Source organism: Stegostoma tigrinum, chromosome 31, assembly GCF_030684315.1.
Source record: "Stegostoma tigrinum isolate sSteTig4 chromosome 31, sSteTig4.hap1, whole genome shotgun sequence".
NCBI classification, from domain to species: Eukaryota; Metazoa; Chordata; class Chondrichthyes; order Orectolobiformes; family Stegostomatidae; genus Stegostoma; species Stegostoma tigrinum.
Window position 1 is genome coordinate 9,270,883 of NC_081384.1, and position 19,223 is coordinate 9,290,105.

The 19,223-nt window shown below is 40.3% G+C and overlaps 1 protein-coding gene across 5 annotated transcripts in view; it reads right to left on the reverse strand.

Moving 5' to 3' along the window:
- Positions 1-19,223, reverse strand: part of LOC125466186 (F-box/LRR-repeat protein 20) — a 123,348-nt gene that overhangs the window by 75,523 nt on the left and 28,602 nt on the right. Inside the window, exon 2 of one of the 5 annotated variants that reach the window (XM_048560376.2) lies at positions 13,230-13,321. The exons of the other annotated variants lie outside the window; for them this stretch is intronic. The gene's annotated coding sequence lies outside the window, so the exon portion shown is untranslated. The remainder of the gene's footprint in view (positions 1-13,229; positions 13,322-19,223) is intronic. 5 annotated transcript variants of the gene reach the window in all.

Here is a 19,223-nt window from a genome sequence, read left to right on the forward strand (position 1 = left end):
TTTTTTAAACCCCTTTTCCCAATTCCAAAATCGTTTTAAGTTTTTCTATTTGTCTTTACATTAAACAAAAAAGAACCTCACTAGTTTCATCTCTCCACCCGCTGAATCTACGAGGGATTTAAGGTTTTTCTTTTGCTCTTGACCTAAGAAAATACTAACACCACTAACTTCTCAATGAAAGCTGAAAATTATAAAATGTGTTGCGAGATTAACAACTCAAATGATGTGCTGCAGTTCATAACAGAAGCACTCGTTATATATTAACACTGCTAAACTCCTACAGGTCAGTCATTACATTTCAACCCAAAGCCTAACTTAACTTGAAAGTTGAACAAATATCCCCAAACTAGACAATATACTTTAGTTCCTCTCTCCTACAAACCAAAATCACAAAAGAATAATATGGTTTACTTCTGGTCTCCATTTCAACACAAGCAGCTCAAGGTTCACAAACCACTCAATGTCTTAATTGTTAAACTATTTCTGTGACTAGTCAGTAGACATGCTGACAATGCTCGCGGAAGTTGAAACCAAAAGAAAAATGCCCATCGGCCATGATTAAATGGTGGAGTGGGCTCAATGGGCCGAATGGCCTTACTTCCAGTCCTGTGTCTTATGGTCTTATTAAAAAAGAGCAATGCAGCCAATGGTACTTCAAATACCCAATAGAGCCATTTCTTACAAATGAAAAGGTAAATAAGGCTGTAGTACTATATATGGTATGCAGATTTCAAAACCGCGTAAAAAAATTCAGCTCACCTCCAAACAGGCTGTACAAAGCCATTGAACTAGGCTAGTAGCAAACACTTGCTGTCTGTCACCAGATACAGTATTTCTGCTACCTGACTGAAAATAGTTCAGTTCACTTGACAGGAGTATCAGTAACCAGGAGGACAGATTGAAGACATTGGAGGAATTAAGACATAGGGAAGGAAGTGAGGGACACAGATTCCACTCGTGCTCCATGCACTGCACCCCCCACACAACCTCAGAGAGAGAGAGTGTGATGGAACACATTCAAAACCAATATGTAAGCACAGAATTGAAAAGGCCCTGAGATGCAGTGGAAACGTCCCAACGTCTAGGTCAGAAGACCTGGGTTCAAATCCTACCTGCTTCAAAAAAAAGGTGTGTAATAGCATCACTGAACAGGATGATTAGAGACAACTGAATAAATAGAGATTAAACAGTCAAGATCACGAGCAAAGAATACTGGATTTAAACGTATGCTCTTTCAAAAGAGCTGACAGAGATTATGGGCCGAGTGGGAGATTTTCAGTGCTGCATTATTCAACAAATATTGATGCCCACCTCCAAACCAGCTTTAGAGAGATTTTAAAAATGAAATCGTGGGAACATCCAGTTGAAATATAGAATTGGGAGGTGAGATAGAGTGGATAGAACCTTGACTGGAGGGGAGCACTAACCAGTGACTTCGATTAAAACTGCTGCTTCCTCCTAGCTTAAAAAGGGGATTCAAGAAAAGAATTTTCTGTCTCCACTGAAGTGGAGGTGGGCATCTGGAAGTGACTCCCTGAAAATGGAGGAAGAAGCAGAAACCATCAATACTTGGACATGTGCTTTAAGAATCAAAACTTTAAAAAGCTTGCAGACTAACAGCTGGAAAGTGGGATCAAAGGTTACTGGTCAGATGATAGGTCACATAGCAACCTGAATGTAAATGTAAACTTCAACGATTCTACAGTGACACAGGAGAAACCCTTGAATCCTAAGTCAGTGTGCGGGTTTCTAGTCGCCTCTAAAAAGGGAATTAGCGTCCTTTTGGATCTTTGCACTGAAATTTGTGCTCAGAAGTTTATGATTCAGGTTTCTTCAACTTCAAATGGGATATTCTCAGCTTCACTGGGTTGTTTTTCCAAACAACTGGAGTAGATTAAAAAACTATATAAAAGTTGTCAAAAATTTGATCCTTGGCCAAGGCAGCCGGCATTTCAAAATTTGTTTGCCATCCATATACACGATAAGGTAAAGCATCCCACTGCTCCTCAGGTGACCCTAATCAAATTGAACAGAAAACAGCAATTTTCCTTATCTATATGGCTCAATTTCAGTGCATCTTTATAACTGGAGCCAAAAATGGAACAGTCAACACTCATTTTTTAAAAGCCTGATTAGTTTATGGGATTCTTGCATAAAACCAACATTCAGCACTCATCCCTTTTAGGGAAGTGACATCATCAAATCTTAGACTACAAGGTGGGTGCATTTATCACGCTAAGGTTTCGGCACTGAAGCAGAAATAGAATTTCAAGGCAGGATGGTGTCTGGTTTGGTGGGGAACTTGCAGATGGAGGTTTTCCCATGCCTCTCTATCCTTCTGTTCTTCCACTTGGAAACTTGATGCAGTACTTGTAGATGATGCACTTTACTGTCACTACACAGGGAATGTTCAAGGTGGTAAATCAAGCAGGCTACTTTGTCTTCAACATTACAGGAACTGCATTCAGAAGGCAATAGTTTTTATTACAATCTGACTTGCACTGGAGAGGTGGTGGACAGGTTTTCAGGAATCAAGTCATGAATTATTAACTACAGAATTCCCAAACTTTGATCTTTTAGCTACTATATATAGTTCAATTTCTGAATAACGGTGACTCCCAGGATGTTAATATTTGGGGAATTCAGCAATAGTAACATTGCTGAATGGCAAAAGCGAGGCACTTAGATTATTTCTTGCTGGAGATGTGTTCAAAGCCGTCAAAGGTCCAGATCTTGCTGTGTATACAAACATTTCCACATAAGACTATATACAAGCAGAAAGAGACAGGGAGAAGGGAACAGAACAATATTTGTCATTCTTCAGTGAAACAGGCAAAATCCCAGGATGCTTATGCAAGCTTCAGAAGTGTTTGGACAAAGGAGATGATTCGGCCCATCATGCCTGCACCATCTCATTAAAATCAAAGTTATTATCTCATCTCAGTTTTTTTTCCTCCCCCAACTTTTGAGTCACAGAAGTGGTGTGCACAAGCCAAAAAAGGGAATTTTTGATCAAAATTCCACTTGTGATACACTCAGAAGTTGATGTCAGAGTAAGTGACCAAGCCTTGTTATGCTTAGCATTTGAAGAAGCTACAAAGCAAATAAAAACAAAGTACCAAAAAGTGTCGGAATTGGAAGTCTTGTTGTACTGTTTGCTATAGCCAATAAAGATAATGAACGAGAACTGCTTCACATTGACACTGTGACCAACTGATGACAGTGAATGGGCTAGGTGGATTAAAACTTGGAAAGTCTCACCAAGCATTTCCATGCAAGCTACTCTAAAATCATGAAAAATCATACAGTATTGTCTCCTTTTCAGATAGCGATTAGAATGAATGGTCAGATATTGTTAAAAGTCAGAACAATTAATTACAACATTACTAGTGACCAATGTTTCCATTGCTGTTGCTTTACATTACCCCAGGGCAAAAGGTGCCATGTCAAAAACCGCTTTTGAAAAAGTGCCACAAATCCGACAGACTCCTGATTCAGAAAGTGCATGTGGTAGATTGAAGAATCAAAAGATTGGAGGAAACATTGTCTAGTTTGTAAACTAAACAGTTTGCCTAATGACATTTCACAACTAATAAACTGTTTTGGTTATTTAAAAAAAAAGAGAAACTATTACCTTAAAATTTCAACTAACTATCTGGCTAATTACTCCTTCTAACCCACAATAAAACCGTTTAAGTAAATTAACCTGTTGCTGCCACTTCCAGTTACCTAAGATCCATATTCCATTAGATATGTAGAATTAACAAAAAGTGACAGACTGGCAGATAAAAATCTGACGTAGAAATAAACATCCCAGCTGAACAGGAAGAAACTGGTACAGTTTTGCTTTGTAAGTAACATCTCACATACTTAAATGATCAAGAACTCAGGCGAAGATGAAGGCCCACAGCACAGCACCACAAGTAACAGAGGGGAGATATGCCAAAAATCAGATAATATCAAGGTTAGGTTTTTAGAAGATGGAATGTGAGCAAGTGTGACAACAGAATAACCATACATTTTTAAAGACTGCATAATCCATGCTTGTATCTTTTCAAAAAAATTTAAAATCTTGTATGTTTGGAATTAGAAAAAAGTTCCTCTGGGTTTGTGTGAAAAAAGTGTTGCTGATAATGAGAAAACAAAACTGAAAAGGAATAATGTACTGTAGGGTGAATAGAAATGCAGTTCAATCCAGAAAAAAGTGAGGCAATGCTTTGGAGGAGAGCAAAGAGAATACACAATAAATGATACTGATGAGAAACAGAGGAAGGAGGATCTTCAAACGCATGGCCACAGCCGTCAGAACAGAAAACGGTTTGAGCAACATACATGTTTCCTTATTAGCCGATGAATGGAATACAAGAGCTGGATGTCTATGCTAAAACTGTATGAAACATTAGTTAGGCAACAGCTGAAGAACTGTAAACACTTAGGGTACTCTAGGAAGGAATATGATTATATTAGATGGTATCGAGGGGCTGGAGCAAGGGATGGGAATTGAAATGGCTGCTATAGTTTTCTTTAGAACAGAGAAACTGGAAGGAGATTTAATTGATCATAAATTAGACAGCGAATTTAAAAGAACCTAGTTTCATCCATAGAGGCTAACAACCAAAAAGCGAGATATAAACAGAACTGGACTAGAAGGGGATAAAAAAAAAATCAATGACAGTTTAAAATTTTTACAAAGATGGCAATGGGGGTATGGAATTAAGTGCTTGAAAAGGAAGAAACTCTCATGACATTTAAAAAGGGCTTGAAATACTATTGACTTACAAGGCTCCAGACCAAAAGCTGGAAGTGAAATTAGGCTGGATAGCTTTTTCTTTTTGACTGACTTACCGACCAACTGATTTTTTGTCATGTGTACCAAAGTAGTCAAAAGGTTTGCTTATAAGCAGTATAGGCAGATAAGTGAGCAAGGATGTACAGATCAAAAAGAAACTTAAGAGGCATACAGATTACTTTGCACAGGGAGTGCACTAGGCAATATCAGCACTGAATGGAGCTCCCTAGCCTCAGTCTTGACAACACCGGGAAGATACCATTCCTGAACCTGCTCATGCCTACAAACAAGATTCTGAATCTTCTGCCTGATTGTAGTTGTTATAGGAGATCATTACCATGGTGCAATGAGTATTTGATGACATTGGCAACCTTTCTGCTGCAGCAGGCCATGTAAATGGAGTCCATGGATGAAAGGTTGGCTTCTGTGAAAGTCTGGGCTGTGCACACCACCTTCTGTAGTTTCTTAGGTTCGTGGACAGAGCTGTTGCTATACCAGGCTATTATACAACCAGATAGCACGCTTTCAATGGTGCACCTGCAGAAGTTGACAAGGGTCCTTGTGGACATGCCAAATTTCCTGAGCCTCCTGAGGAAAAGGCATTGTTGTGCCTTCTTGACTGTTGCATCTATGTGAGAAGTCCTGGACAGGTTGTCAGCTATTGTCATCCCAAGGAACTTGATGCTCTCCACCCTCTTAACCTCAGTTCCATTAGAGCAGACGGGTGGTGTTTTCTTGGTGTGGGGGGGCGGTGGGGGCGGTGGGCGGTGTTGGTGTTCACCTTCCTTTCTTTCTGAAGTCTATGATCAGTTCTTCAGTTTTGCCAAATTCAAGGGGGAGGTTGGTTTCAATGGGCCAAGTCACCAGGCCCTCTGCATCCCTGCTGTATTGACTTGTCGTTGTTAGTTTTCCGTCCCACTACAGTGGTGTTGTCAGCGAACTTGTAGATGGTGTATGCTTGGAGTTCGACAATACAATTGTTTTGTTTTCTATTAATTTTGTGGGATACAGGTGTCACTGGCTGGCCAACATTTCTTGCCAAACCCTAGTTACCCTTGAGAAGGTGGTGATGAGCTGCCTTCTTGAACCACTGCATACCTCCTGCTACGGGATGACCCACAATGCTATTAGGGAGGGAATTCCAGGATTTTGACCAAGTTACAATGAAGGAACGGCAATATATTTCCCAAGTCAGGATGGTGAGCGCCTTGGAGGGGAACTTGGATGTGGCCGTGTTTCCATATATCTGCTGCCCTTGTCCTTCCAGATAGAAGTGGTCATGGGTATGGAACATAAGACAAAGTGTGGGGCTGGATGAACACAGCAGGCCAAGCAGCATCTCAGGAGCACAAAAGCTGACATTTCGGGCCTAGGTCCTTCATCAGAAAAGGGGGATGGGGAGAGGATTCTGAAATAAATAGGGAGACAGGGGGATGCAGACTGAAGATGGATAGAGAAGATAGGAGGAGAGGAGAGTATGGGTGGGGAGGTAGGAGAGGATAGGTCAGTCCAGGGAGGATGGACAGGTCAAGGAGGCAGGATGAAGTTAGTAGGTAGGAAATGGAGGTGCAGCTTGAGGTTGGGGGGGGGGGGGGGGCGAAAATAGGTGAGAGGAAGAACAGGTTAGGGAGGCAGGGACAAGCTGGGCTGGTTTGGGATGCAGTGGGGGTGGGGGAGGGGGGTTCGAAGCTGGTGAAATCCACATTGATACCATTGGGCTGCAGGGTTCCCAAGCGGAATACAAATTGCTGTTCCTGCAACCTTCGGGTGGCATCGTTATGGCACTGCAGGAGGTCCAGGATGGACCTGTTGTCTAAGGAATGGAAGGGAGAGTTAAAATGGTTCGCGACTGGGAGGTGCACCGAGTGAAGGTGTTCTGCAAAGTGGTCGTCAAGCCTCCGTTTGGTTTTCCCAATGTAGAGGAAGCCACACCGTGTACAGCAGACGCTGTATACCACATTGGCAGATGTGCAGGTGAACATCTACTTGATGTGGAAAGTCATCTTGGGGCCTGGGATGGGGGTGAGGGAAGTGGTGTGGGGGCAGGTGTAGCACTTCGTGCAGTTGCAGGGGAAGGTGCCGGGTGTGGTGGGGTTGGAGGGGAGTGTAGAGCAGACAAGGGAGTCGGGGAGAGAGAGACAGTGGTCTCTCCGGAGGGCAGAGAAGGGTAGGATGGGAAAAATATATGTCTTTCGTGGTGGGGTCAGATTGTGGATGGCGGAAGTGTCGAAGGATTATGCATTGTACCCAGAAGTTGGTGGGGTGGTATGTGAGGATGAGGGGGATTCTCTTTTGGCAGTTATTGCAAGGGTGGGGTGAGAGGGATGAGGTGCGGGAAACACGGTTGAGGGCGTTCTCGACCACTGCCGGGGTGGGGGAGTGCGCACGGGGTGGGGTTGTGGTCCTTGATGAATGAGGACATCTGGGATGAGAGGGAGTGGAATGCCTCATCCTGGGTGCAGATGCAGCAGAGGCGAAGGAATTGGGAATAGAATTTTTGCAGGAAGGTGGGTGGGAGGAGGTGTATTCCAGGTAGGAGTGCGCAAGAAAAAAAAGTCGGTGGGCTTAAAATCGACATTGGTTTGTAGGTGGTTGCCTGAGATGGAGACAGAAGGGTCTAGGAAGGTAAGGGATGTGTTGGAAATGGTCCAGGTGAACATGAGGTTACGGTGGAAGAGAATTCCCCCTAGTCCTACGGAGTAGAGAAAAGGGTGCAACCAATCCATCATTATTAGTCACCTGCAAGTTCATTATGTCTGCCATTCTGCTCATTTTTCAAACAATAATGCACAGGAGTTTATAGCCTCATACTGCTGCCAAGTTTTTATTACCCAGGCCAGAGCAAAAACAATTCAGAACAGAAGTTAGAGTTTTACCACTAGGGTGCATCTAAATCAATAGGATTGCCATTTGAGACAGTACTCATATCTGCTCCAGCATCTGGATCAAATGACTTTAAAAAAGGACTCAAAACATGAAACAAACAATCTTCACATCAGCTTAAAAATGACATCAGACAGAACTGTAATGCTACTTAAATGAGTTTTCAGCATATTTTTAGAATCATCTCACTGAAGTGGACTATTGGTATTAGCCTAAACAATTTAGGCACACTATGATGCAATTTGTTTTACACAGATGACAAGAATTTCTGGCATACTGTCCAGATGAAATAATTTCGGCAAAACAGTAACTGTTAAGCATGTGGCTAGATGCTCTCAAATCAGTGACATGCCATATTTCAACTTTCAAAAGATACGACACAGATCTATGGATTTCACAAGTATAAACTCCGTAGGTGAACTGGGAGAAATTCCATAAACATTTTAAGACAAAAAGCAGCCACTTAGCCCATTGTATCTACATCTGGTAAACAAGCCATCCAGCCTGATCTCACTTCCCCAACAACTGATCCACAACCTTGCAGTTTCAGAACTTGAGGTATATACCCAGACCCCTTCAAAATGAGTTAAGTATTCCAGTTTCTACTAAATCTTCTTTCAAGCAGCAATTGCCAGACTCCAACAACCCACTGGGTTCAAAAACATAAAATGCTCATCTCCTCACTAATCCTTCGGCCAATTACTTAAATCTACATCCATTCATTACAGACCTGATACTGTAAAACATATTTCACATCCACTGCGTCCAGCTCTCCCCCACTGTTCAATACATCTCAATTAGATCAGTCATCTTTCTCAGTGCCAAAAAAATGAACAATCCTAGTAAGTCCAACCTTCTTGGATCGTGGTATTTTTCCCAGCACTGGCAACATCCTGAAATCTCTTCTGCATCTTCTTGTGCAATTACATGCTTTCAGTTATCAGGGGACCAGAATAGAGCACCAAACTGCTATGACCTAGCAAATGATTTATATAGTTTCACCATTACCTTCCTGCTCTTACACAGAATTCTTTTCTTCAGCGGCAGAGTTATGCGCTATGTGCCTTCTTAACCACCTTATTTCCTGCCCTGTTACCCTCAGGGATTTGCAGAAATTAATGTCCCTCATTTCCACAAAACCTCACAGCATTCTCCCATTGTGTTCCTTGGCCTCGTTTGACCTCCGCAAACACAACATCTCGCACGGCTTCATGTTGAATTCCACTTGCCACTTTACTATCTATCCAACTAGTCAACTTATATCTTCTTGCAGTCTACTGCTACGGTCCACCATGACGATGTGTGTTTATCTGCAAATTTCTTGATCATGTACCCAACATTTACTGTCAAATTATTAACATTTACCACAAATGTAAAAAAGAACCTCGTAATGGAGTCCTACAGGACTCCATGTGAATCAACACTCCAGGTGCAAACTCACTCAACTATGACCTTTGTTTCCTGCACCCAGCTGGTTTCATTTCCTGGATCCCATGAGCTTCTTGTTAAAGAAAAAGCCCATCTTACATGTGCAGCCTTGTCAAAAACCTTTTCAAATCCACATGGACCACAAAGTGCTCCAGCCTAAGTGCTCCTTGTTACTTTGACTCCGAGTCAGAGATATACAGCATAGAAACAGAGTTTTTGGTCTGATTCATCCATGGCGACCAAATATCCTAAATTAATCCAGTCCCATTTGCCAGCATTTGCGGCATTATCCTTCTAAACTGTTCCTATTCAGATACCTTCTAAGTGTTGTAATTTTACCAGTCTCCACCTCGTCCTCTGGCAGCTCATTCCACACACACACACCACTGTCTGCACAAAAAAAAATGTGCCCCTTTACGTCCCATTGAAATCTTTCCCCTCTCACCTTAAACCTATGCCCTTTAGCTTTGGGCTTCCCTATCCTGTTGAAAAGGTCTTCTATATTTACCCTATCCATGCGTCTCATGATTTTATAAATCCCTACAAAGGTCAGCATTCAACCTCCAACACTCAAAGGAAAATGGCCCAGTCTATTCAGCCTCTACCTATAGCTCAAAACCTCCAACCCTGCAACATCCTTGTAAATCAGAACCCTTTCAAGTTTCACATCATTCCTACAGCAGGAAGGTCAGAACTGCATGCAGTAATCCAACAGCAACCTAATCAACATCCTGTACAGCCGCAACATGACCTCCCAATTCCTATACTCAATGCACTGACCAATAAAAGTAAGCCTCAGAAAATTAAATCAAGATATTAATTGTCTTAACAGATCTACACTGACTATCCTTGATTAATCACTGCAATTTCTGTTTATCCTACATCTCGAAAGGCTTCTAACCATTTGCCCACTATGGAGGGTAGACTGGCTTGTCTAATTATTCAATCTACCCCACTTGCTTTTTAAAGCATGTTGCAAGATTAGCAGTCTTCCAATCCTATGTGCAGTGAAGACAGGAAAAGGATACCCAAACTATCAACTGTTCCTACTTTTTTTCTGGAAAAAAAGTGAGCAAATTGCTTGGGGCAAGTTGCAAGCTCCAAAGAAGGAATAATTCAAAAAAGGGGGACACCCTGTAAGGAATCTAGATGACAACCTTGTTAAATAGTTTGTATAGTCTCTACACAAACCACCACGGTTTCTGGTTTCTTCAAGTTATACATCAGCAACTGACCTTGTAGCTTTTTCAACTATACTCAGGGGGTCCTTTTGTGGTTTGTGGCTGAAATTACAGTAAGTGGGTAAAATTATGTACTCAAAACTGCTGGCAAGCTAAGTCAGCTCTAAGGGTTGGGTTATGCAGATAGCAAGGAATGCTGCTGGGAAGCCTTCAGAGACAGCAAGTGTCCATCTGCTAGACAGCAAATTCTTCCCTACAAGTATTACGTAGTCTCTTCTACCTTTCCTATCATCTGACAGTATCCTTAAAGCAAAAAACTTTACAGTATCAAACTTGGGACTTACGATTGCACGAAAGACTTCCAGGATTGTTTTCCTTATGTCTTTACAAAGAAGTTGGAGGTGCCTATCTAGAGAAAAACAAACTGACTAGCTGCATTTAGTCAACACTAATGGATTAGATTGCTGAACATAGCTTAAACTACACAATCGCTGTGCAAACAAGGAATTAAATTGCATGCTCTGAATTAAATAGGAAATGCTAAACTTGTTTTGTATTGGAGGAGTCTAATCACTGAACATAACCAATGCCACTGAAATCTTCACCTTGCCAATTGTTCCAATGCTGATTCGTTTATACTTCTGCAATAATTTGCAATTCCTTTGGTTTAAAATGTAAAATCTACAGAAAGAGGGAGACGTTATTAATTGAAATCTTGCAACACCATGTGCAAGATGTTCTGGGGCCAAGGTTCAGCTGTGTTTAATCTACCTGGTCCCTTTTAGATCTTAATGCCCAATTACTTTAAATCCTAAGGTCAAGTACTACTGCACATTTACCAGCACCTGGGAAAGTCCAGCTCCAGGTAAAAAGCATGAAAACTCTGCCATCTTCACTTTAATACTGTCTAGCCATTTAAATTCAGCAACTAATATGCACAAATTTGGACACTAAACCCAAGGATTAATATTCTATACTAGAGGATCAATTGTTGCCATCATGTTTGAGCTGTCAATTTATTAATACAATGATATCTCTATATTTCTCTGCATCAATGTGTTCGATACAGACTTAAGCCATCTTGTATTATTTTTTGCACCTGCACTCCAAGTAGGGGACCCACAGATTCAATAATTCCAAACTTCAGGTAGCCCACACCACTTCACACCACCACCCAACACTGTACCCTCAGTAAGTCAAAAAGAGTCAAAACTTGAAGTCAACATAAACTCAGCGTTCACATCCTAACTCATAGCAAGTCCCATTCCTCTATTACTGGGTACACTGACTTGCACTAGGTCTCAGTTAATAAACATTCCAATTTTAAAATTCTCACTTTGTCTTGAACACTCCTTATTTCAACCATCTCAGCTCCACGCTTCACTCCAATTCTGGTCTCATGCAGTCACAATTATAGTCACTATCATTGGCTGTTCTTTCAGCTGTCTAGGCCTTACACTTTGGAATGTCCTCCCTCGCTCACTCATGCTCCTCCCCGACACTTTCTAAACCTCACTGATCAAAGCTTTTAGTCACCTGACCTAATATTATCTTGTGAGACGCAATGTCATACTTTGTTTAATACTGCTCCTGTGAAGCATCATGGGAGTACTTATATTTTGTTAAGGGTGCCATACAAGAACTGATCTCCTTCCCATTGCAAAAACTACACATCACCTGATGCACAGATTTAGTGCCAATTAATACACAATTGCCAAGTCCCTTAATGTCACATTGCAAGGATGTAGCTTTGACCTTTAGAACTAAGCCTAAACATTTAGAAAAGAGTTCTAAAATCAGAGTTCACTACTTGTTGGTCAGGAAACATTGAATATTGGAACAGTGGTCACCAGTAGCCAGCTTTGACAAGAGGTGTGGTGTCTGAGCTTACTAATGTTTTCTCAACTCTCAAAGCGCCTGCAATGTTATTCATGGCAAGGTGAAGAACAAAAATGTTTCATACCAAAAACAATAATTCAAATGGTGTTGTTTTATGGGAGCACAAAAGAACTGCAGATTTACCATTTCTGAAAATATATTTGCTCAGGTATGCAACTTTGTTTCTTAAGAACAAGAAGTCATAATGCACAATGCTCCGAGAGATGTTCCAAGCAGAAGGCATGTAACAATTTAGGGTAGGGTGGGAGGCAAAACAATTTGATAGCAAGAGCATTCCAAGATTCTGGGAGCATTACAGTGTTAGCACAGAAGATAATGACACTAGCAAATTCATAATGTGTGACTATGGAAGCCCATGCTGAGTCATGACAATACTGACAAGAAAGTTTTTGGTTTGGATGAACTCATGATTGAGTGTACGGGGAGACGGAAGAGGAGGAGATCAAAAAAAGGGTGCATGGGTGAGAGACTTTGAACTGAAGAGACCTCTGACTGTGGTACTGCTGTGTTTGCTGGGTGGAGTCAGAAGGTATTTTTGGAAACAGCAGAATGAACAAAAGCAAATTCATTATATCTTCTCAAAATAGCACAAGGTGGTTTCTTAGTATGGGGGTGGACTGTTATCTTAATTAAGTGCTTATTGCACTAACAATAATTGTTAATCATATGCCAGCAATTAAAATACAAGCATGCTCAATGCTTGACATAAATCCTGGCCAAGCGCCAGACAGCCATTCATAGGAACCCACGCTGCTTACAGAAAGGTCTGGAAGCCAACAAGTCTAACTATGTTTTTTTTTATATAAGTTCTCTGCTTCCTTCCCCAGAAAAGAGAGAGAGAGTGATAGAACTTCTATGGCAAAGTTTAGCAAAGGCAGAAGTACCCAGTTCTCTTGGGCTTTTTGCCCTTAGTACTGTAAAGAACAGCAAACCAACAGTTGGAGAACTCAGCTGGAGTCATTGGTAGACTGAACCAACCTGAGGCAAGTATAACAAATAGGCTTAGATAATAGGAAGTTTAAGGATGACAGAGTAAATGTTACACTTACAGGAAGTGGTGCTATACACAAGAGAGACAGACAGATATCTTCTGGTATGGTTTTCTTCGAACGTAGCTCAATCACAAAATACAAATCGCTCTCTGTGAAGTCAATTATATGTAACAGGTAATTAGGTACACATTGAAGAGGACAAGTGTTAAAAGGATATGTAGAAAGAGCAGGGCAATGGAATTCGAATAGTTCTAATGTGGAGCTAATAACTACACAGATTAATGGTCAAATCACTTCCTTCAATATTGAAACTTCAGATTTCTGAGAGAAGGGCGCCAGAGTAGATCCCTTTACAAATCTAATATTCTCCACTGTACTCGATCAGGTGTTTACAAATTCTGAACTATGTTTCAGTTTTTGGTAGGAGACAAAAAAAACACCAATCAGAAGCTCTAAGCCACACCAGAGATAGTGAAATGCAAAGGAGTAGCTTTGCGATGTGAAGTGAGAAAGAAATTAAACCAATATTTTACTCCACATATCCACTAGGCAAGTAAAAACTAAGAATTGCCTATAGAGTTCAAATATTCAAATTGGGTGGTCCAATGACTGTGACAAGTGGAATCCCACATGGGTCTGCACTGGGGCACCATCTTTTTACCAAAATTATTAATGTAAATTGTAAAGGGAACTAAAAGAATGGTAGCAAAATTTACAGACAACACAAAGATAGGTAGGAAACTCAGTTGTAATGTATTAGCAATTTCTGTCTACAAACTCCTAAGTTAAGTGACTGCAAAAAAATCTGGCAGCGGGAGTACAATAAGGAAAAATGACAGGTTATTAATTTTGGCAGGAAGAATGAAAAGCACAGTATTACTTACATGGAAAATGACTGCAGAATTCTGAAACTGCAGACAGATCTGGGTGTTCTAGTGTATAAGTAATGACAGATAATTTGAAAAAGTTGGGCTCATTTCCACTGAAGGTTTGAAGCGTGAAGGATAACTTGATTGCAGGATTAAGGATTCTGAAAAGGTGGATGTGGGAAAAAGGTTTCCTCACACATGAGTCCAGCGCTGGAAAGTGAGGTGGCTGGAGGTTAATGTTTTAAAAATTAAGAACAGATGAGATTCTTCCACCCCCACCCCAAAAAGGGTTGATGAACTTGGAACACACCGCAGTGGAAGCAGAATCATTAAATATTTTTAAAGCCAGATAGACTGATTCACTTTCCTAACAAGAAAGTAAGGTTAACTTGGGTCTAGACAGGAATATAAAATGTGAAATGCAAACAAATCAGGCATAATGTTACTGGGTGATAAAAGGAGGCTCAATAGGCCAAATAGCTTTTATTTAGTGTTTACATTCACTGGCAAGATTGAAGCTCAAGACCCAAAATGCAGATAGCACAACAGCAGGCAGCTGCAAATGGGTGTATGTGTTAATCTGAGTGCTTGTGCAAGATCATAGGGTGCCTAGTGGAGAAACAGCTGGGTCTATCAGGGCACAGATATAAATTGTAGCAACCTGAAGCAGTGTTTTTTTGGGCTTCCACACGATACTAGTGAGGCTCTGCTTTTTCTTTTGCTTGGCTATGCACGTGTGGTAACTTAGAAGGCCAATTTAAATGCAAAGTGAATATTTGGGTTACTGCCCCGCCAGGCAACTTAGAAACAACATTCATCTGAAGTGCTGCTCAGATATATTGGAGGTCCAAGTTCACAATGAGGTCAGAAATCTCCAAACTGTAAGCATTAGTGAGCATTGCACATTTCCTAAACAAAAGGCAAATCCACATGCCACTTTCTCAGAGACACCAGCTCTGGCTAACTCAGGGAAAAATTAAAATTCCAAGAGGGAGCAGGGATTAGCAACATTCATAAATTTAAAGGTCCAGTGCTGGCTTCAGACACTGATAAGGGATGCCTCTCGTTTGACCTTTGTCAAAATAGTATCCAATTCAGTCCATACTAGAATTTGGGATGCAGTCGTACTATCATTTTGGATCCAAGATGGCATCAGGAACAACTTAAAAATGGAGTGCCATGGCACAAAGTCTAGCTCTAAAAGAAAAGCTGTACAGCAGTTAAAATAAAGAGAGAGTAAATAACTTGCAAAATTATAAAACAAATGCTACATTGGTTTGGAAAAAGTGACAGTAGAATGACATTAGGAAAGTAATGATTTCCCTCCTTGCAAGAAATTACAGACACCATATTCCAAATTAATTAACTGGCACCCCAAGTTTATTCCTCTTGATACAATCGTATCTAAATTCAAGCAAGTAACTATTACTATTTTAAAAAAACACCAAGCTCTTTTCTGCCGTGTATTTTTATAATGCTCAATTGAAGTTATTGGATAACCACGTGTGTCCAAAAGTGACTTTTCAATTGTAAACTACATCAGGACTGAAGTATCACCAGTTCTAACTATGTGGAGTAGAGTGTGGAGATATTGGATATGTTGCCAATGAAGAGACACAAGGCAGCCAAATCCTCTTAACTCTTGAAATTAAGAGACTCCCAAAAATCATTACATCAGACTGACAAAGAAACATGGCTTTCCAATGTTTCAGCTGCGTATCAAGTAACAGAAGTTTCAAGAGTTTAGAAACGGCATCTGACCCACTGAAGTTTCTTCCATTGTAAATGAGTGAAACTTGGAGGAGCCAGTAAGGGGCTCTAGTGGAGCAGTGGTAGTGTCCCTGTCCCTGGACTAAACTGACCCAGGCTCAAGTCCAACATTATCCAGGAGTGTGTAATAACATCTCCAGAAGATTGATGTAGATAGTATGCAGAGCTGTTAATCCCATGCATTTAAAACTAACAAACACAGTAAAAAAGAAAGAAAGGTGGTGTTAAAAATTCAAATTAATATTGTACTTTAGTACTTCATTGAAACATCCTAAAGCACTTATCCAATGAGTTAGTTTGAGGTACAATGCCCCTTAATACATTAAGAATTCAGTCATTTTGCAGGAAAGCAAAAAAACTAACAAGTCTGTACAACTACAGTACACTAATACAAGAGAAACATCCTACTTCCCTTTAAAACAAATGATCTTTCATGTACACAGAATAGACCAGATTAACATTCACTTGGAAGATTAGTAAGAGTCAAGAGTTGGATCATCTTGTGCGACTGATTACAGTACACAAGCTACTTCAAACAGTCATTATATTCTATAGAACACTGATGCCAGAAGTACTCAAATTTTAGTAATAGACAAAAAGATTTCATGGCATCAGGCTCACACATTGAGGAAGCGAGCTAAGTAAGAAATGCAGTGAACAATAACATGCCAAATTCCTACCTCCAGCACTACCACAGGTTGCCAAGAATGGACCTTATGAATAATCCCAATGGATGATGCCACAGGGTACATCTTCAGCCAACATAAAATGAGGATCAATGGACATCCTCTAGAATGTCTTAGACAACATTAGGTATTTTGGGTCGACTTAAAAGATTTGCTTTAGTCAGCTGTGTCAAGGGGAACCCCATTCTTCTCAATGCTGACGGATACAAAACAACTGGTTGACACAATCTGACCTTAACAGCATATTCAAATATTTTAAAAAGTACACTGTCAAGAGATCTTCTTTGGTAAGAAATTATCTTGATTGAGTTATTTGGTTATGAATACAACCTATTTAAGATCTTTCAAACAAAAATAAATGGCAACTTAATTTCACCAATTGTGAAGCCCTTAAAAAGAAAAATATTCAAAGTAAGAGAGTTCAACATTGAAACTTCAAAAAGTTCAGAGATCAACCAAATTCCCAAAAAGTGTTAATAGCAAAAAAATCTGAAGCAGAAGAATTCTAGCTGTTAGATTTAAACTCCATGGAAGGGCTGAGATCTGGTATCATCCACATAAATCATAACAACCAGGACTATGAAAAAACAAACTAATTATTAGTTGTAAAAGCAATAGTCCTGTAAAGAATAGTCCCATATGGCCTGATACATGTAGCCTCATTTGACCTCTGTGTATAATTAATCAGCAAGGAAATTTGTTAGTTTTACCCTGTGCACTTTGGTCTCATGGTATGTCATTTCCTGCCTTTCAGGAAAGTCAAAGCAAGGCCATGTGGTAGGCACCCACATGGTCTCCAGTGATCAGAACATCACTGAATTAATGGTTAACCCAGATAAAGTAAACCAAATGGTCCATGTTCCAAAGATACACTCTTTGGTTGAAAAGATATCCAATCTGCTTAAGCAGTTTCCTTATGAACCATGAACACCAGACAAAGGTGTTAAGAAAATGTTTGAGCCATAAGCAGTTACCTTGCTTGAACAGCCTTTGTAACATTAAAAACTTCACAAAATGCTATACATTAAAAAGAAAACACATTTCCTCCTACATCAGAGCCATGGTTTGGAATTATTCAATAAAGAAAACCTTTGTTCTTGTCGTGTGGTCTAACGAGACTCTGAAAACTAATCTAGTTAGAGGGGTTAATCAAATACCATTCACCAAGTCAACAGTGTTTACCTCATTTACCTCTAAGTTAGCTCAGTGAAAATATCCCAGGGAATGCTGTGCAAAACAGGCCTGTTGTTTCAAGCATTTTTCAAACTGTTACAAACACTACAAAACAAAGCTGAGGCAACCAGCCCGCATCATGAACGAAAAGGTCAGCTACATAACTTTAAATCCAAACAGTGACTGTTTATACACAAAATGAATTACATCAGTAAATACAATAATAACTTATCTTTGCAGTTCCAGTCCAACATTTTTTTAAAAAATCTGTTCACTTCATAAGCTTCCCAGTACATCCTAATTGTTTTACATTTCCTTTATATCTATTACCTCTAAGCAAGCCACATTTATAGAACACCGTTAAAGATGTTGGTAAAAGGACTCAGAACATATTCAAAGGTGAAGAGAAAGAGAAAGTTTAGGAAGCGATGCCATAGAGTGGGACTTCAACCGCTAAAAACCTAGCAGTCATTGGTGGCTCAAAGTGGAAGGTGCAATTAAAAAAAAGAGGTAGAGCATGAATGGTGTTTCAGGGGAAGGGATACAAATTAGAGGAACATTGAGCAGAGACAGCTAGGGACCACAGCTAACAAAATACATATTAAAATTTATTGTTTGGTTTTGTAAAACCTATTAGGACAAGATGGCCAACATGAGAGCTACTATTTATTAAGTGAAAGAGCTATGGCGTTCTGGATGACTGGGTAGGCAGATGTGATGCATGGTACAGGACGGTCAGACTGACTAGGAGCATGCTTAATTCCTTGTCTGTGTTTAAGTTGGTTAATCTCAACAGTTGATGCATGCAACTAGGTCTAAATTCCTTTAATCATGCAGGAAAAGACAAATAAAAAGCTACTCTGGGTTTCGATTCCCAAGTTGTCAGTTACTACTGCTTGACGTTTACATGTATACTGGAATATTGAAAATTGGCTGGAGGTAGAAAATGAGGGTGAAGGGAGGAAGAAACAAGAGTCAAATGGGACCCCAAGGACTCCAGCAGTTCAAGGCAGCAGTGTGCCAGCAACACTCAAGATTAGGGATGGGCAATAAATCCTTGCCTAGATAGTAATGCCCTAATCCCATGAGCAAATAAAAAATTTCAGGGTCACAAAATTAATCAAGTATGCTACAAATCTGTTGAAAGTTTACAAATTTAAAACTTCTAGAAGGCATTAACATCAAGTGAACCCAACACCCGCATGTCCACTAAAGTAGAGATAATGGGAACTGCAGATGCTGGAGAATCCAAGATAACAAAATGTGGAGCTGGATGAACCCAGCAGGCCAAGCAGCATCTCAGGAGCACAAAAGCTAACGTTTCGGGCCTAGACCCTTCAGAGTTCACTGAAGTACACTGGTTGTGTTGAGCAACATGAATTTTAAAATTCTTGTTTTTCAAAAGCTTCATTGACTTCCCACATCTTGTACAGAATCTCAAAGCAGCACCCCACCCCGAGATCTGCGCTCATCTAATTCTGCCCTTTCAAGTAATCCTGGTTTTTATTGTTTTCATTGGTGGCTATGCCATCATTCGTCCAAACCCCTAGCTT